The sequence below is a fragment of the Eumetopias jubatus genome, unplaced genomic scaffold (genome assembly GCF_037043125.1).
Source record: "Eumetopias jubatus isolate StellerSeaLion01/CBP00866 unplaced genomic scaffold, mEumJub1_p1.0 scaffold_9, whole genome shotgun sequence".
NCBI lineage: Eukaryota > Metazoa > Chordata > Mammalia > Carnivora > Otariidae > Eumetopias > Eumetopias jubatus.
Window position 1 is genome coordinate 81,752,745 of NW_028274815.1, and position 18,465 is coordinate 81,771,209.

The following is an 18,465-nucleotide window of genomic DNA, read 5'->3' on the forward strand; positions in this document are numbered from 1 at the left end:
TTCATTTGTGGATATTTAAATAAACATACACTCTTGCTCTATTTCCTAATTTTAATTTTAAGAAGTATTACTTTTGAGGACACGTGGGTGGCTCAGTCAGTTAAGCGACTGACTCTTGGTTTCAGCTCAGGTCATGGTCTCATGGGTTGTGGGATCCAGCCCCCTGCTGGGATCTCTGCTCAGCAGGAGTCCACCTGAAGACTCTGCCCCTCCCCCTACTTGCGCGCGTGTGTGTGCGCGCACGCGCACACACACGCACACTCGTGCGCTCTCTCTCAAATAAATAAATAAATATTTGGGGAAGAAAAAGGAAAAAGTATTACTTTTCTACCCTTTCAGTTCACAACATAGTGATTTGACAATTGTATACATTATATAATGTTCACCACAGTAAGTGTGGTTACCATTTGTCACCAGGAAAGGTATTACTTTGTGTGGATTTAAAAACGATTTTTTCTATTTGTTATATTTATATTATATATTTTATATATTATAGTATATATTATTATATTTATCATATTTAAAAGTGGTTCTATAATTTGGACTGGTTCTGATGTCTCAGTGACTTAACTTCCCTGATTACCCATTTTCAAGTTTATAAGGTAGAGTTTCCTGTCAGTGAACATCACATATGTTATAAAATTTGTTACTCTTTCATAGTATTTAACCATAATATTAAGAACATTGTGTACTATATTATTTGATTCCTATTACTTAGGGTATGAATTTTTTTAAAGAATTTATCTATTTATTTGAGAGAGGGAGAACATAAGCAGAATCATGGGCAGAGGGAGAGGGAGAAGCAGACTCCCCGCTGAGCAGGGAGCCTGATGCAGGGCTCCATCCCAGGACCCTGAGATCATGACCTGAGCTGAAGGCAGACGCTTAACCCGCTGAGCCACCCAGGCGCCCCTAGGGTATGATATTTCTAAAGCTCTTATAAGTATTGTCAAATTATTTTTCAAACATTTTCTGCCACATTACGTGGTCTCCAGCAATGGACAGATATACCAGTTCCATTCATATTTTCATCTGTACTATACACTACAATTTTAAAAATAATTTAATAGAGGAAATGAACTTCATTATTGCTTTCATTTGAGATCTTTCACTAGAAATGGAGTTGAACACTTTTCAGTTTACTCATTTTTATTTTCTCTTACTCTTCACATACTGTGTCCAGACTGTGGCGGAAAAAAATATTTTAGCAATTTTTATGCATTAAAAACCATCACCACAGATTGCAATAAACTAAATGTTCCAAACAATCTTTTTAATAATACCAATTCTCATCATGCAGTAAGTGTTTACATAGCTTAAAGCTCACTTCAATGCAAAGGAGAGTCACGGATTAAGAGAGAAGTCATAAAAATCCAGTCATGCACCAAGGTCTCTTTAACAGTCAGCTTTTGTTAATTACAAACCAGGGGTGGAGATGGGCGAGACCATTTCCATTCTACACCAAACCAAAAGAAAGGGAGGCCACTTATCTGGGGAGCATAAAGCAAATCAGACCCTGCTCCTTTCCCTAGTCCACCTTTGTTTGCTTATTTAACCAGGCAAAACTACTTAACCACACAAAACAGCTTCTACTATATTGACATAAAACTCATTTCACATGACCCACAAATAATTGCGGCAGCCTTCAAAAGGGTACCCGCTCACAGCTCCATCATTTCCTTACAACAAACTGGCAACAGCCCTACTGTGCAATATTTAAAATTTTAGAACCCAATGGCCCTTCATTTGTCAAGCAGTTTCCGTGAAATCGATTTTTAAAAAATCATTTATAAAATCTCATTTTCAGTGTTGGACAAGAACCCAGTTTGATGACTGGGGCTGAGGACATCCTGAGGCACTGGCTCTCAGTCGTGGCTGCACATTGGAGTCTCCTGGAGCTTTAATAGACGCTAATGTTGCCCCCTTGCCAAAGGTTCTGATGTCATCCGCCTGGGATGAAGCCCAGGCAGCGGGGGTTTTTAAAAGCGCCTCAATCAAGAGCCTCAACCTCACTGCTTTAGGGGAAAGTAGTGGATAGAGTTTCATTGTTATCTGCTGTGTAGCGACTTCTGTTTGTAAAAAGGTAATAACACATGTGAGTTTATTTCTCAAAAAAAGAGATTCGTGAGGATTTGTTTTGTCTGTTTACTTGCTTGTTTGAAGACATGCCTACAAGGTATTTTGAAATACAGAATAAACATGATGCCAGTTAATCAGATCTTTTAAAAAGTAGTTCTTCGGTTTTAAGACTTAACATAAATGCAGGTAAAGGAACACCTACCAAATGATGGTTTTGCCACTGATGCTCTGGCACACATTCACTGTTTTAGCATATTTCCCGGCATCCTCTATTCCTACTCTTCTACTCTCCAGAGCCATCCAGACCACCTCCTTTATGCACCTCTTTGTTCTCACTGCCTGGCCGTAGTGCCTGATACCATCCGGTACATGGGGTTGTTGACTGACTACATTTTTGCATTGTTCTGCCAGCTGCATAGGCTGTTATTAGTAGCAGTACCACAGTGACCTCTCTTGATGAAACCAGAAAGTGCAGTAAGGCATTCCAGAAAGGAGTTCTTGTAACAACAGTCAAGTTGAGGTTGAAATGTGAGGCAGTCCCAGTCTTGGACAAAACTGAGGGGGGAAATAATATCAAAGGAGCTTAGGGCAAATGGGAAGCAGAAAAGCACGGTTGGTCTGTTTCCGTAAGTAGCCTGGCCCAGCATTTTTTTAACTTGTCTGAATCTTTTTCTTCCTCCATGTCCATATCCCAGAGGCACAAGCTTAAGTGCACTCTTTTAAATGATTTTACTGGGTTTTGAGCATTCAAAGATTTAAATGTTTTGTGCTATGGATCGATTTTTCACGAGTCACCAAGGCATTCTAATCAAGGCAATTAAAAAAATCTCGTACTGCATTTTAGAAGACAAAGTCACAGTGCTTTAGAGTAGTTTTGTTTTTTAACTGTTCCTACCTTTAGTTTGTATTTGTTCTTACTGTTTGTGTACTGATACATACTTAGCGTAAACTCAGAAGGAAGAAGAAATGAAAGAGACAGCTTTTGATGCCATGGTCAAGGTGATAACTAGTTAAGAAATTAAAGGCAAGGAAACTTGATCCTAGGGGCTCCTGGGTGGTGCAGTTGGTTGAGCATTGGACTCTTCGTTTCGGCTCAGGTCATGCTCAGGGTCATGAGATCCAGCCCTGAGTCAGGCTTTGCGCTTAGCATGGAGTCTGCTTAAGATTCTCTCTCCCCGTCTCTCTCTCCACCCTTCCCCCCTTCTCTCTTTCTCTCTCTCTCAAATAAATAAATCAATTAAAAAAATGAAAACGTGATCCTCTGAAGCAAATACAAATGGGAATACTATCACCAAATCATAAACACTTACGCTATTGGGGGTCAGCCAGCTAAAAGTTAACCCGGAGACTCTAGCTCTAAACTCAGGGTTCAGTTTCAACCTTTGCACCCACTGAATCAATTAACTTTCTGCCTAATTAACTCAGCTCTCGGATGAGGCTACACATAAAGCATCCCATATGGACAGTGGCCCTATTTCCCCCTCTAACAACAAGGTATAAAATTGCTTATCTGCATACTGATAACTTAGAGGTTAAAGAAAAAACAGGAGGTAGGCTGTTTACTTGAATAGAAATATGATATTAACACAAATCTTTGAACAAAATGATAACTTTAGAGGTGGTAATAAAGGAAAGAGTATACAACAGCCAGGTGAAGAATTAGAACATTTTCTTCCCTGAAGAATGAAAACACCCTGGATCCTCACTCCATTGACATTTTGGGGGCTTCGACCATGGGATCACCTTCATAGTGGGCCTACATTGTAGACCTCCTAATAGCAATAAATAAACCTTTCATCACAAAACCATTTTAGATGGAATCCAAAACAAAGAACTCCATATCAAATTACCAAACTATTTTTATAAGACTGCAGGTTTACTCTATTTATTTTTCTTCACACACCCTGTCCCCAAGACTTTTAAAGAGTGCTAAACATGATACAAAACCCAAGAAGATAACAATAATAAAGCAGAAGCAACAGAATAAAAGAAACTGAAGATAGGGCCAGAAAACGGAGCCAGAAAAGAGGCTAAAAATATGCATAAACACGGTATCGATGTGCTCTCTTCCACGCGTATGGGCCACAAATGTGGCTTTAACCTGCTAGCAGCCACAGTGAATAGAGTGGCCTGGTCAAGTACTCCTGTACAGACTCTCTAAGATAAAAACAAATGAATTTCACAGAAGACAACCAAGTCTTCCTGGTATTTAGACCAGAAAACAAAAACACAAAACAAAACAAACAAACAAAAAAAAACACTTAGGCTTGGTCCCTTTGTGAAAAAGAAACTAAGTGATAGAACAAGCAATGTCCTCAACAATATCTTAATACAAAGTTTCATAGGACTTTTCCTTAGGATACTCCTCTGGATGGGGTGCCCAGTTTCATTTGAATTTCAGATAAACAAGCCAGACATACTTCCACTAAACAATTACTCATTGTTTGTCTGTGATTCAAATTTAATTCAGCACCCTGTATATTTATTTGCAAAATCTGACAACTCAGGGTGAAGGCCTCAGAAAGAAATGCAAATCCCTACATCTGTGCATGTTGATAATACTGATCAGAATGTATGACAGGGTTCAGGCACCAGCCATGGGCAAGATCAGTGCTATAGCTTAGAACTCTTGAGTATCTAGGGGAGAAATATTCACCCAGCTTAAAAATTGAAATATTTGATGGGAAAATCCTTTTCAGGGTCATTAAGAACTAGAAGAGGTTTTACTTAAAAATGCATGTAAGTCTACTGTATTGGCAGGTGATTACTGCTCCCCTACAGACAATTTGTGGAATATCAGTGATTTTACTTATTTATTTTTTCTGGGTTTGGTGCCATATAAAATGATTGGACACTGACATAGATTAATTATCTTAAAACAGAGCTTCCAACCCATCCTGTGGAATGTGAGAACCTAGTAAAATATTCTAAATGCATTTTAAAGCATTAATTAGTGATAAAAAGACACTTGACGAAAAAAAAAAGGATTGCTTTTCAGTCTTAGAAAGTCAACTGTGGATTCAAAGAGAATACATAGAGTGAAATTTGATAGAAATTGCCAAATTGCTCCCTAAATAAATTTTATCAGTTTACATGCCAACCCTCAGGGTAGACTGCTTTCCAGCACTCTTAGTAATAATACTCACTGTGGATGATTTAATTTTTGCCAGTCTTATAGGTAAAAGAAACCATATCTTCATGTTGAATCAACTTGAAACTCTTCAACTGTGAACAAAATTGTAGTTGACATTTGTCAGTTTGGGGCTGCCAGCCCCCATTGTCAGTCCTTTTCACCTTTCCCAGGCATCCAAGGATTGCCCTTTGGGGAACTGTACCTTCCTGCGTCTTTGGGGTAGGTGGTAGAATCCATATCTCTCTATGAAAACTGTGGGGTCAAAGCAAGGGGTCCCATGCAGGGGGTACCATGACAGTCCTTTGGACATTTGGAAATTCTGGGGGACGCTGATGTTTAGGAGAATGATCCAAGAGTGAGGGCGCTGGTTGAAGCCACAGCCGTCTTGGTGGGAGCTGCTGTGTGAGTATTTGGTGCTTGCGCTGTGACTGTGGTTCTTACCACACAACACTCCAGAGCTCTGTGGCCATGGTCTGGTTTGGAACATAAGCTTTTACTGCCCTGAGCCCCAGCTATCTCTCCAATGCAACCATTTCCTCTTGGAGAAAATCAATGTATTCCTTCTGCTTGAAATCAGGGACGCTGGCACAATTGTATAGAGAGAGGTCCCATCTAATTTTCCTCTACTGAATCTGTTAAATAGTGAGTCTTTCCAGTGCATGAACATGATTTGATCATGACATATACAGTTTCCTCAGGAATTCATCTATGGTATTATGCAAAGTATTAAATCTAAATTACAAAAAAAATTGATTAGCATGAACCCATCTAGAGTGCAGTATTATCAGCTCTCGTTAAAGACTGGTGCATTTTTAAACAAAACTGTTATACCATGGTATGAAGTGGTATTCAGTTTTGGCACATGGAACATAGTGAGGAGAACTGAAGTTTGTTGATCTCCGGGTTCCAAGATTAGTAAAAATAAGGACTTAGCCCTAAAAATAAATACTTTCATCTCGGCTTACTAGCTAGTGTGGAGGATCAGAATATGCCACCCCCAGATATATAGCTTTGGTATAAGGAGAATCAAGAGATGCAGAAAGAAGGCTTCTCAGAGCTTCTCTTGTCTGACTCATAGCGGAAGCTTCTGAAAATGAAAACTGCCCCAAGTGCCCTCTCCCAAGGAAGCTCTATGGCCAAGGAGAAGATGGAAACCTGGCACCAAACTGAAACTGCACAAACAAACTTTGCTAAGATGGCCCTCCTTTTTCTCTTAGTTTCTCCCATATAGTCACCTTCCTCTAGAAGCCTGAAAACCCTTTTCCCTGTGTCTTGTCACTTCCCTACAAATTTGTCCTTCTTTGTTAAGAAGCCACGTAAGCCCAAATTCAAACCACCCCTTTGAGTCACTCATCACTGAGTATCTCCCATGTGCACGTATGCTGTCCATGTTAATAAATTCTGTTTTTCTCTTGTTCATCTGAATTTTGTCAGATTATTTTCAGACTCCAGCTGGAAAACCTAGGAAGCTAGAGGGGAAAAGGTTTTGTCCCTTCCTAACACTGGCACCAAAGACGGTACCAAATAAACATATCTGCTGAGTAAGTAGGTACTCTAGATGCGCATGGTCTGATGTTCTGTCCGGTATAGAGTCCAGGAGAAAGCCATTCAATTCAAGGACACCTGAAATCTTGACAGTTCTGTGTGTGCACTGTTAGGCAGGAAAGTGCCATGTTGGCCTCAAGGGTCTGCCTATCACATGCTACCTTGTACAGCAATGTCTTGCTGTGCCAAAATTGTGGTCTCCTGTGTTCTCTGTGGGCTTCAGTGTTCTTACTGCAGCGTGGGTCCTCAGGAGATCTCACTGTGGCTACCTCAGGACCATCTGTAGCAGCCATTCTTTCACAAACACCAAATGGTCCCTGTAGAAAGTACGATTTCTTTTTGTTATTAAATTGTGTGTATGGAGAGCATCTTCCCTTATCAAATGGTTGTAAAACACTGCAACTTGAAGTGTAGTCTTAAGTTTTGATTATTTCTCTTTCTTTCTCTGTATGTGTGTGTCTCTTTCTTTTTCATCTATGTATATATTCTCCCCATCCCCTTTGGCCAGAACAATCTTTAAGGATGTAGCTGCATAATTTACATACAATACATAGATTTTAAATATTTGTTCTGAAGAGTTTTGTTAATCATATACACCTATTTAACTATCTGTGGAAATAGAAAACATTCTCCCAAACCCCAGAAAATCCTTTCAAGCTTCTTTATAGTCAGTTTTGCACTATTTCCACTAAGAGAGAGAGAGAGAGAAACACTAGTTTCTAACACATAGACTTGTTTTGCCTGTATGGAATTCATATAAATTGAATCATAAAATTTGTGTTTTTTAGTGGGGGTGCTTGATATAATGTTTTGGAAGTTGATCCAAATTATTGTGTATGCCAATAGTTCATTTGTTTTTACTAAGAAGCATTTCACTGTTTGAGTTTGCCACAGTGTGTTTATCCATTCACCTGTTGATTGTTATTTGGGTCATTTCCAGTTTGAGGCAGTTATGGATAAGGTTACTATGAACATTCTTCTCTAAGTCTTTCTGTGGACATACAGTCTTTACTTCTTTACTTTACATAAAGTCTATACTACTCTACTGGTGTAATACCTGGAAGTGAAATTTTGGGGTCATGGGGTAAGTTTAACTTTATGAGAAATTGCAAAGGAGTTTTCCAGCATGGTTGGACATTTCTATACTCCTGCCAGCAATAGATGAGACTTTTAGTTGCTTCTGATACTCACTAACATTCGTTTCGTCAGGGTTTTTTTTTTTTTTTTTTTTTGATAACAGCCCCCCTAGTGTGTGTGAAATGGTATCTTACTGTGGTTTTAATTTGCATCCCCTGATGGCTAATGATATTGAATACCTTTCCATGTGCCTATAGGCTATTTTGTGTACTTTTTTGGTAAAATATGTGTTCAAGTGTGGGCTTTTTCTCTGTTATTTTAAATTGGGTTGTTTGTATTTTTTCTTATGAGTTCTTTATGTATTTTGCAAATTCGCATTCATCTTTGTGCAGGGGCCATGCTAATCTGCTCTGTATCATTCCAATTTTAGTATATGTGCTGCCGAAGTGAGCACTTTATGTATTTTGGATTCAACTCTTTAGTTAGATATATGTACTCTAAACATTTTTTCCCAAACTATTATTTCTTAATGAGCTGGGGCAAGTACATATCATAACCATTCTCTGGAATAGCTATACCCAAATATTCAAGTGACAAATATGCCAGGCAGTTATTGCCATCATAAAAATTTGGTATAAAAAACTATCCTAAAACACAGTGACTTAAAACAATAAGCATATATATATAGCAACCAAGGGTAGAGGTCAGTTGGGCTCAGCTGATCTAGGCTGGGTTCAGCTGAAGTGTCTTGGCTGGGCTCTTTCTGCTCCATGGGTCTCATATTCTCTTCCTGGAATCAGTAGGTGGGCACAGCCATATTCTTCTAATGGCAATGGCTGAGGCACAAAAGGACCAATAGAAAGATGCAAGGCCTCGAGAGTCTGAGACTCAGACAAACACTGTGTTACTTTCACCTGTGGACCAAAGCATCTGTCCTGGTTGAAACCAGAGCTGAAGTGAGAAGTGTGCCCTGCCCACAGTTAGCGACCTTTGCAAAATTACTTGACAAATGGCATAGATACGGGGAGCAGGGAAGAAAGGGACTTAATGAAATCTGTTGCAAACATGTAAAAGTCACAAGTTTATAAATGCACTTTTAAAGAATTTATGATAGAAAATAGACATTAGGAATAATTCACAGAATATTTTGCCCTCATTCACTGTCTTGCTGAGTGTTTGATTTCCCTCCTTCAGCCCAATTTATTCCATTTAGTATTCAACTAGTCCTACAACCATTCATTTGTGAATTCATGAATTTATTTAATAATTATTTAGAATATTTTATCTATGCCAGGTACTGTGTGTTAGATTCTAGAACCACAACAGTGAATAAGACAGGCAGAAATTATGAAGTTCAGGGGCGCCTGGGTGGCTCAGTTGTTAAGTGTCTGCCTTCGGCTCAGGTCATGATCCCAGGGTCCTGGGATCGAGCCCCGCATTGGGCTCCCTGCTCTGCGGGAAGTGTGCTTTTCCCTCTTCCACTCCCCCTGCTTGTGTTCCCTCTCTCGCTGTCACACTCTCTGTCAAATAAATAAATAAAATCTTTAAAAGAAAAAAAAGAAATTATGAAGTTCAGAACAACTGAGTAGGAAAGTTCATTCAGTAGGATGCTATGGGAATCCAGTGGAAGGGCAGTTTCCCCAGAATCCTGGTGTGAAGGAAGGTTTTACAAAGAAAATGACATCTAAGCTAAAGCCTGACCAATACACATGAGTTAAAAAGGCAAAGGTGGAGAAGAGGTGTAGTAGCCTGTGCAAGAGGTGATGGAGGGCAACCTGACTTGGAAGTGAAAGTAGTTAGATGCAGCCCAGAGTTTGAGTGGAGAGGTGACTATGGCCAAGGAGTGAAGAGTGCATCAAAGACATGGAGAAGCAGGAGGCAGGGAAGCTACTACAGTGTCTAAGCTAGAGGTGACAGTCCAACAATCAGGGGTAGAGGCAGCAGGGGGAGAGAGATGTGGATGGATTCCAGTGACATCTTATAGTCCCAGTGAGGGGGCTTGGAGTTTGATTTTATGTAGGATGAAGGGAGAGTGAGAAGTCAAGTATAACACCCAAATTTCTTGACTCATCAAATAGATGATTTTACATTTAATGAAATAAGACTTAGAGGGAAGGGTCACACTGGGTTGATGGGAGGAACAGATAACTTTTATTCCAAAATATTGAGTTACCTGTGTTAAAAGGTAAACTGAGGCATATTAAATATTTTAAGAGTTTATATGAGGAAAAATTAATTCAAATCAGGTAGTATCCCATCTAGAAGCCAGAAAGAAGCTCCAAGGAACTGTATAAAATGGAAGACTTATATGGGCAGAAAGGAGTTGTAACAAAGATGGAGAAGAGGCACATTAACAGGGGCAAGGCTATGGCAAGGTTACTTTCCTTTGGGGGATGACAGAGATTTCTCTGGAAGATTACCTAATTAGTGCTGATGAGATGGTTCCTGATCAACTGGTTTAAGATCCCATTTCTGGGAGAACTAGAACTGTAATTAATTTAAGTCTTGGTTTGGTGATATGGGGCTTAGCATAAGGGACCCTGTTTGGGGCCTATTGTCTTATTTTTAGCACTTGTGAGATACCTGGGAGGTATTGTCTTCCAGATAGCAGTAAATTTGAACCTGAAGTTTAGTAGAGAATTTAGGGCTGATGGTAGATTTACAGGTCACAAGTATTGTCAGGATTGAACACCAGGGGAGAGGGTAAAAATGCTCATGGGAAATACACAAAGTAGGAGGGCAGAATGGGGAAGAGTATCAGTCAACAGGTCAACCAGGAAAGGGTGGACGGGTGTGAGGATCTCTTGCCTGGGAGGCTAAGAATGCGCAGCCAAAGCCATAGGAAGGAAGACTATGGAGGAAATGTTCATGCCCACTTGCGTGAAGAGACTGAATAGTGAAGAGCAAGGGAATAATTGGTATGGGGATGTTCCTTAAAAGACGAAGAGAATGACATTGGAAGCTCAGATGGAAGAACAAAGTTTAGGTAGGAATCAAGGCCCTCTTCAGTAAGAGAAGAGAAATAGATGGTATGGAAGCAAATAAATGCTTGATCTGGTGTAAGTGAGAGAGTTCTTGTTGATGGTTTCTTTCTTTCTTTTTCTTTCTTTCTTTCTTTCTTTCTTTCTTTCTTTCTTTCTTTCTTTCTTTCTTTCTTTCTTTCTTTCTCTCTCTCTCTTTCTCTCTCTCTCTCTTTCTTTCTTTCTTTCAAGGAGGATAGAGTGGTATGGGAAGGAGGTGAAGTATTATTCTTTAGGAAAGTAGACAAGGTTTGAAAAAAAAAATAGGAGAGAAAATGAAGAAAACTTAATTGTTCTCCTAGCAGCATTAAGGTCCCAGGAGTGGTGGGGCACTGTGAATTTATCATGTCCCAAATCTTAATGACCTTGCTGTTTTCCACCAGTGTTTGGGAGCACATAAAAAGAAAGCAGACGTTTGGCTTGATTCACTCAGGTGGAGGGGAGACATCAAGAACATGCCAGACTCATATCCTTTGGTGGTAACCTGATTACCTTTTCACCTTTAAGGCCCTTCAGTGAAGAACAACCAGAAGAATTTTGAATTTAAAAATAAATCCAAATATTTGTTTTCCTATTGTCAATGCTGTGATATACTCTTAGCATATTAAAAAATTGAAGAGTATGTATTTGTATTCACTTTTATTCAATCAATTTATGTAGTGTCATATAATGGTTTAATATTCAGTGCTCATCAAAATGTTTTAGGTATGATACTGTATGATACTGTTTCTCAAGGGAGGTGGGGATATTTTGCACCTTAACTATGCAGAATAAAAATGTACTTTACCTTGCCTCCCTTAGTCAAGGGCAGTACCTGCCAGAAGGACGATGGAACAAGAGATTTGAGGATATTGGGTTTGTTTTGCTCAAAACCAACTCCTTATTTTGTATTTTTAAAATTTTCTTAAATGTGATTGAGAAATTCAGAATTTTAGTTATTTTTTGATCAGCTTCTCAAAAATAATACTTTTTAGTCAATAGTAAAGAAATAAAAATGGGCTTTCCATAACAATGTTCATTCCATTGCTCAATCTCTTGTTGATATTCTTATGTTTGTTTTCAGGTGACTTCAATGAACAAAGTGAGTTTATTTGCTTACTTTATTAATTTATTTGCTTATTCTCCATGCCCAGTACTTTACGAGCATATCCTGTATGTATGGTAATTTACCATGATACTTTAAGCATTTTGAAAGAAATCCGTATGGATCACATTTTATGTGTTAAGGCATCTAATTAAGAGATACACTTTTAAATAGTAAATTTCAACCACAGTCTTTTGAATCAAGGTACAACCATGCCTGATGAAGCAGATTCCCACTTCCCAGAGTGTAACACATCTCAGGACAGAAGCACTGTCCTGAGATGTTGGTGGAAAACATGAGTATACTTTTATTATTTTTTAGAAGATTTATTTATTTGAGAGAGAGAGAGGGAAAGAGAGAGTACAAGTGGGTAGAGAGGCAGAGGGAGAGGGAGAAATACTCTCTGCTGAGGAGGGAGCCTGACTCGGGGCTCAATCCCAGGACCCTGGGATCATGACTTGAGCCGAAGGCAGACCCTTAACTGACTGAGCCACCCAGGCTCCCCCATGAGTATGTCTTTAAATTAATAAATTATGAAGGTGCCTGGGTGGCTCAGTCGGTTAAATGTCTGCCTTCAGCTCAGGTCATGCTCCTGGGGTCCAGGGATCCAGTCCCTCATCGGGTTCCCTGCTCAGCAGGGAGCCTGCCTCTCCCCCTGCCCTTCACCCTGACTGTGCTCTCTCTAGCTCTCTCTCTGTCTCAAATAAATAAATAAAATCTTTAAAAGATAAAATAAATTAATAAGTTATGATAAAGCATCCTTATCAACCCAACAGGAGCAATTTAGTTATAAAAGGTGGAACCCAGGTACTATTAGAAGAGTGTAGGTCCACTTAACAGAGACAACTACATAATCTAATGACAAGAAGTAGGCTCTTCTTGGTACAGCCTAATAGAGGAACTGGTTTTACAACTTTGTTTGATGTCTGTGAAGTAAACATCAGGTCTTAAAAACAGGTTTATAAGAACTGGTTCTTAAATAGTGAAAGCTAGATTGTACCACAGGCATTTCTGAAGAGTAAACTACCTCTTACCTTGAGTAGACTATACACAAGGTGAATGAGCCAAAAGATTTCATATGTTTTGGTTGTCTTCACAATATAACTATGGCTCAGGCAGTGAGCCACATCAGTTGTTAAAAATGAAGAATGATGTAAATATAAGCCACATAACGTGTTCTTGTGAACACAGCTTAGCCACTACTTTTAGATAAATGGACTTAATCCTTTTTTTCCCTTTGATGGCTAATTTCTAGGTTTTCTTTGTCTCTCCTAGAAGCCAAAATCCTATAATATCACCTCTCTAGGACCATAGGAAGTGAGGCTCATGATAGGAAGAAGTTGAGAGTAATCTGAGAACACTTCTTGACCACTGAAATGCAATAAGAACCTGGAGCCCAGGAGACTTGGAGTGAATTATGAAGAAAAGGAAGCCCGCCTCCTTGTTTAGATGCAGAAAAGTTATCGCACTGGAGGGAGAGAGAGAGAGAGACAGAAGATAGATAGAGTGAGCTAAATATAGCCTTACTGTCACCAGATCATCACTGAATTCTCTATACATGGCTTCAAACTGAGGTGTATGTGTAGGCACGTGTACATGTGTGTACCTGTGTGTGTAAGAGGAAAGATCTATTAGGGAGAAGGAAGGGGGAAGAGGAGGAAAGACAAGGAAGGAGGAAGAGGCGAAACAAAAGAAGACAAGGAAAGAGCAGGAGGGCAGGAGGAAGATAGAGACATTCCATGAGAAAAACCTATGACAAGCACGCGGCACAGTCTCTGCCCACCCTAAGGGGTAATTTTGGTTTCCTTACTCTGTTTCGCAAAGATACGAAGAGCAAGACAGAACACATAAACATACAGACTTGTTTTTAGGAATGTGTATCATGCACTCAAGTACAATTCGTAAAAGGGACCATAATAAAAGTAGAGAGTCACGTAGGAATGGGAGCATGACTGCCTTACTTCATTCTTCCAGATAATTACAAAATTTTCCACTTGTCAACAGACAGGTACCTGAAATCTGAGAATAATAAGGGTATCATTGAGTAAATAGAGAACAGAGGGGGGAAAAAAACTGGGCTGAGATTTCTTTTACGATTTTATTTCCTCCCTATCAACAACTATGGAGATTCTTATCACAACTGACCTTTGTTACTACGCTTTACCGGCCGTTATTCTCCGTCACTGAAACCTCCCTTCTGCAGCTGTTTTCCCTAGGAAGGGCAGGCAAGGTTGCCGGAGTCTTGACAATAAGGCACGGAAGGCAGCGGGTGCTGGTGTCAGTAAAGGCCCGCCTGGCTTTCCCTGCTGAGAACCCAGGCCATTGCTGAACTGGGGGGCGGGGGGCTGTGTGCACATGCATGTGTTACAGAATAAAGTTTCTTGGGTTTAGCTAGATTTGATTTCAACTTCTGAGTGAGCCTGTATTTTCACGGCAAATCAACAATAACTTTTCATAATTCTTTCTTCTCTGCAGGTAGGAGTGTAGACCAGGTTGTGCCTGTATTCTTTGGGATCAGAAAAATCATTTCCCTTTCTCTTCTGTCCTTAGCTAATGCTTTCCTCCTAAATCTCACCCTCCTTGATAAAAATATAATATTTCATGATGGCAATCCAGTAGTATGGAACCTCATTATGCCTCAGCAACATCTGTGATTATGTTTTATTTATGTAGTATCTTCATTTAGGCCAGACATTCGTAAAGAAAACTTCCAGTCAATCCCAGATAGATACCGGGAAACGTTCAAGGTACATTAACCCGATGGGACCATCAAGCTACCAGGATTATGAAGCTGAACGGGAAGAGAGCAAGCTACAAGTCAGGTTAGAATTCTTTTCTTGGATATGGCACTGATTTGTTTTAATTAAGTCAGTGCATTTGTTAGGACCTCATTCTCTTCTGTAAATGCAGGCATTGGAGTGGAAAAGATTGCGTGCCTGCGTGTGTGTGCACGCGCACGCAGTTGAGAAATTGGAGATGCTATTCCTTAGAACTGACACATGGACATTTCACTTCCGTGTTTCCTTCTACTACTTAGCATTGTGGGGACTGTCATGCCCCACTGTAAGTATTACTAAAAAGGCACCTGAACCCTTTGGGTTTCAGTGATTCATCTGGCTCCAGTTTATAAGCCTGGGTCATCTGGCTCATACCTGTGATGTAACAACTAAACACGAACATCTGGGAAAAGAGTGTTCAGGCCAGTGTAACTTTGCACAAGCAGCTGCTTTGGTGGCCATAGTGTGTGTTTTCCTACTAAGTTGTTGTTGGAAGGCCTTTCTACTAACCTTTGGCTTCAAGGACTACAGAGTTTTTGGATAATTGAACCATTCACTCCTGAGCATGGTAACCATGTCCACGTTTTTGAGTAGTTGGGGATGAATCCAAGTAGGGGTGAATTTAATCTAAAACTCAAACCTGCCTAGGCCTGAATTTAAACCTAAATAGTCCTGAAATTTAGTCTAGTAGAACTGAGACTGATTTCTTAATTGCATACCCAGTTGGCGTTAGTGATTCTGGATGTCCAGTGTAACTATAGATTCAAAGGAAATTGATGGGTTGAGTCCACAGTATAAACTGGTGCTTTAGCCAATCCTCACCCCCATTATTTTTATGTCTTTCTGACTGTTTTCATAAGTGCCTAAGTAATTAGAAAAGACAAGTAAGATGACAAGTTAATTTTGAATCATTGAAAATTTAAGTCCCTTGGGTCCATGAAGGCAAAGAATTTCATTTCTTAACCATATGTGTGGAGGAGTTATATTTTCTCCAGTTCAGATTGGCATACTTTACATAAGTGAAGTGATGCCAAGCCTAAATATATATTCTTAGGATTCTTTGGGATTCAGATAAGACCCAAGTGTTACTGAGCAATATCAATGGTCATTAGGCATTACATGATGTAGTACAGAGAATCTTGAGGCTGCCAGGGACTTCCAGTGAAGGAAGGACAGTTAATATTTACTTAGTGTGTACTCTGTGCAGACTTGCACTAGGTGCTTAACCATACATTTTTGCAATCAATCGTGACAGCAGCTCTCTAAATTAGACACCATTCACTCTAATTGCATACATGAAAAAATAAAGAAATGGACGTTTGTGAAGCTGTAAAAATGTACCCACATAGGGACCCTTGTAAGTATCATGCACATTCACTGTTACTATGTTTTTGGTGTTTTTTTTTTTTTTTTTGCCACTCATGCATTCGTATATGTATATCACTTTTTTCTCAACTAATTCTAGGGTAGAAAAGATATCCACACTTATAAAATGGAAGAACAACTCAAGATAGAAATATGATCAGTATATGTATAAAATTTATGTGGGAACATCAAAGCAATGTTAACAGTAATAAGCACTGACAAAAAAACAAGTCTAGTATTTGGTCAGTTATTCCAGAGAAGGGAATAAACATATATCTATATAAATACCTATATAAATATAATATATATAAATATATATCTATAAATATAGAAGGATAATTTTACTTCCTCAATAGAATTCTTAGGAAACCTCACTGCAACGTGAAATTCCATTTTTAGGACCAGTGATTGTGCATATGTGGGTCATGTATGTTGATGATGTTATACTGCCCTTCATCAGTGAATCTTTCTTTGCGTGTTTTTAGTCTGTTTGTCTATTTTATTGAACACACATTGTTACAATACAATAAGAGTACTACATTATTATCATTATCATCATTATTTCTATTTTATTCATTTTTTAAAGATTTTATTTATTTATTCCAGAGAGAGAGCACAAGCAGGGGGAGGGAGAGAGACAGAGGGAGAAGCAGAGTGTCCGCTGAGCGGGGAGCCGGACTGGGGACTTGATCCCAGGACTCTGGGATCGTGACCTGAGCCGAAGGCAGATGCTTAACTGACTGAGCCACCCAGGCGCCCCTCTAATACAGGAGACTATTTAGTATGTACTTTGTTATATGTACCTGTTAGTTGGCCCAAGGTGTACTTACCTCTTCAAAACTGTTACATTATTTTTCATAAAATTAAGTTCTGTGGAAGCCAGGTGAAGTATCTTTGCAAACAATGTATTGGAAATGTCTCAATTCTCTAAACCCATAGTGAGCAAAAATGTTCTCTCTCTGACATTGTGGCATAAACAGGAAATATACACTGTTTTCTAAAAATGTAAAAATTGAAAAGGCAAGTAGTATATTAATCAAATTAGAAGTGATATGCAGTATGGTTCTGCATTAATTTCCAATTTTCTTTCTAAGAAAGAACACAAGGGACCCTTTCGTGAGGTGGTAAGAAATGTCTTGGTCCTGGTTTCCTATGATTCCTATTCATCAGGTTCATCCATTTTGTATCTCCCATTGTCATAATAAATTTGACATTTAATTTTTTTATATTTGAGTTTTAAAATACAACAGTTTGACTCATTTGGACTGTGAGGACCTACCCTGCTACTGGCACGGTCCCAGCCTCGGAGACCAGCGGTGAGTGGTTCCGAACTCCAGCGGACTTGCGGTGAGGGCGATCAGTTTCATTTTAGGAGTGGAGGGGTTACATTTTGAGCTGAAACTGTTTCATTTTCTGGGGCACCTGGGTGGCCCTGTGGGTTGAACTCTTGGTTGCAGCTCAGGTCATGATCTCAGGGTCATGAGATGGAGCTCCGCCTGGGCTTTTGGCTTAGTGGGAAGTCCACTTGAGATTCTCTCTCAACTTCTCCCTCTGCCCCTTCCCCCACTCCGGTGGTCGTGCTCTCTCTCTCTCTCAAATAAATAAATAAATAAATAAATAAATAAATAAATAAATAAATAAATCTTTAAAAAGAAACCGAGAATGTTTCGTTTTTTGAAGGAAGCTCAGTAACTCCTTTGGAATGAGTGACATATGCAGAGAGGCAAGGCATGGCTATTCACCTGATTTGTTGTACCTAATTAATTTTGTACTTTTCACTGAGGCTTTCACATAAATTGACCCTTTCATTTCTTTTCAAGTTAGTCAATTGTCTTTGGCATTCCACATGGAGGAAGCCACCAGTGCAATGTTACAATTTGCGAGGATGCTCCCAGGACTCCTGGGTAGAAAAAGCCAGTTGCAAGCTAGACTTGCATTTGCTCTTTATCAGTATAATTTACAAGAATGCGAAAAGCATGTAATAAAGACTGAGGGAGAGTTTAGATGAAAGCACAAGGAGCAAACATTGGACAGAATGACAAACAAAATGAAAAAGAATTCTCTAAGAATGAAGTAGGGCATGTCCAGACGGTAAATCAAGACCATTCACTGATTTTTTTTTAAGATTTTATTTATTTATTTGACAGAGAGAGACACAGCGAGAGAGGGAACACAAGCAGGGGGAGCAGCAGAGGGAGAGGGAGAAGCAGGCTCCCCGTGATCAGGGAGCCCGATGCGGGGCTCGATCCCAGGACCCTGGGATCATGACCTGAGCCGAAGGCAGATGCTTAATGACTGAACCACCCAGGTGCCCCCCATTCACTAATTTTTTTTTTCACTCATTCAACCCCTGGCTGAGCATTTACTATGCACTACCATTCTACC

At 39.6% G+C, this 18,465-nt stretch overlaps 1 non-coding gene across 1 annotated transcript; it reads right to left on the bottom strand.

The window, feature by feature from the left end:
• Positions 1–8,180: 8,180 nt before the first annotated feature.
• Positions 8,181–8,288, bottom strand: LOC114209868 (U6 spliceosomal RNA). The gene has a single exon (XR_003609437.1). It is a non-coding gene; the product is annotated as a U6 spliceosomal RNA (small nuclear RNA).
• Positions 8,289–18,465: the final 10,177 nt, after the last annotated feature.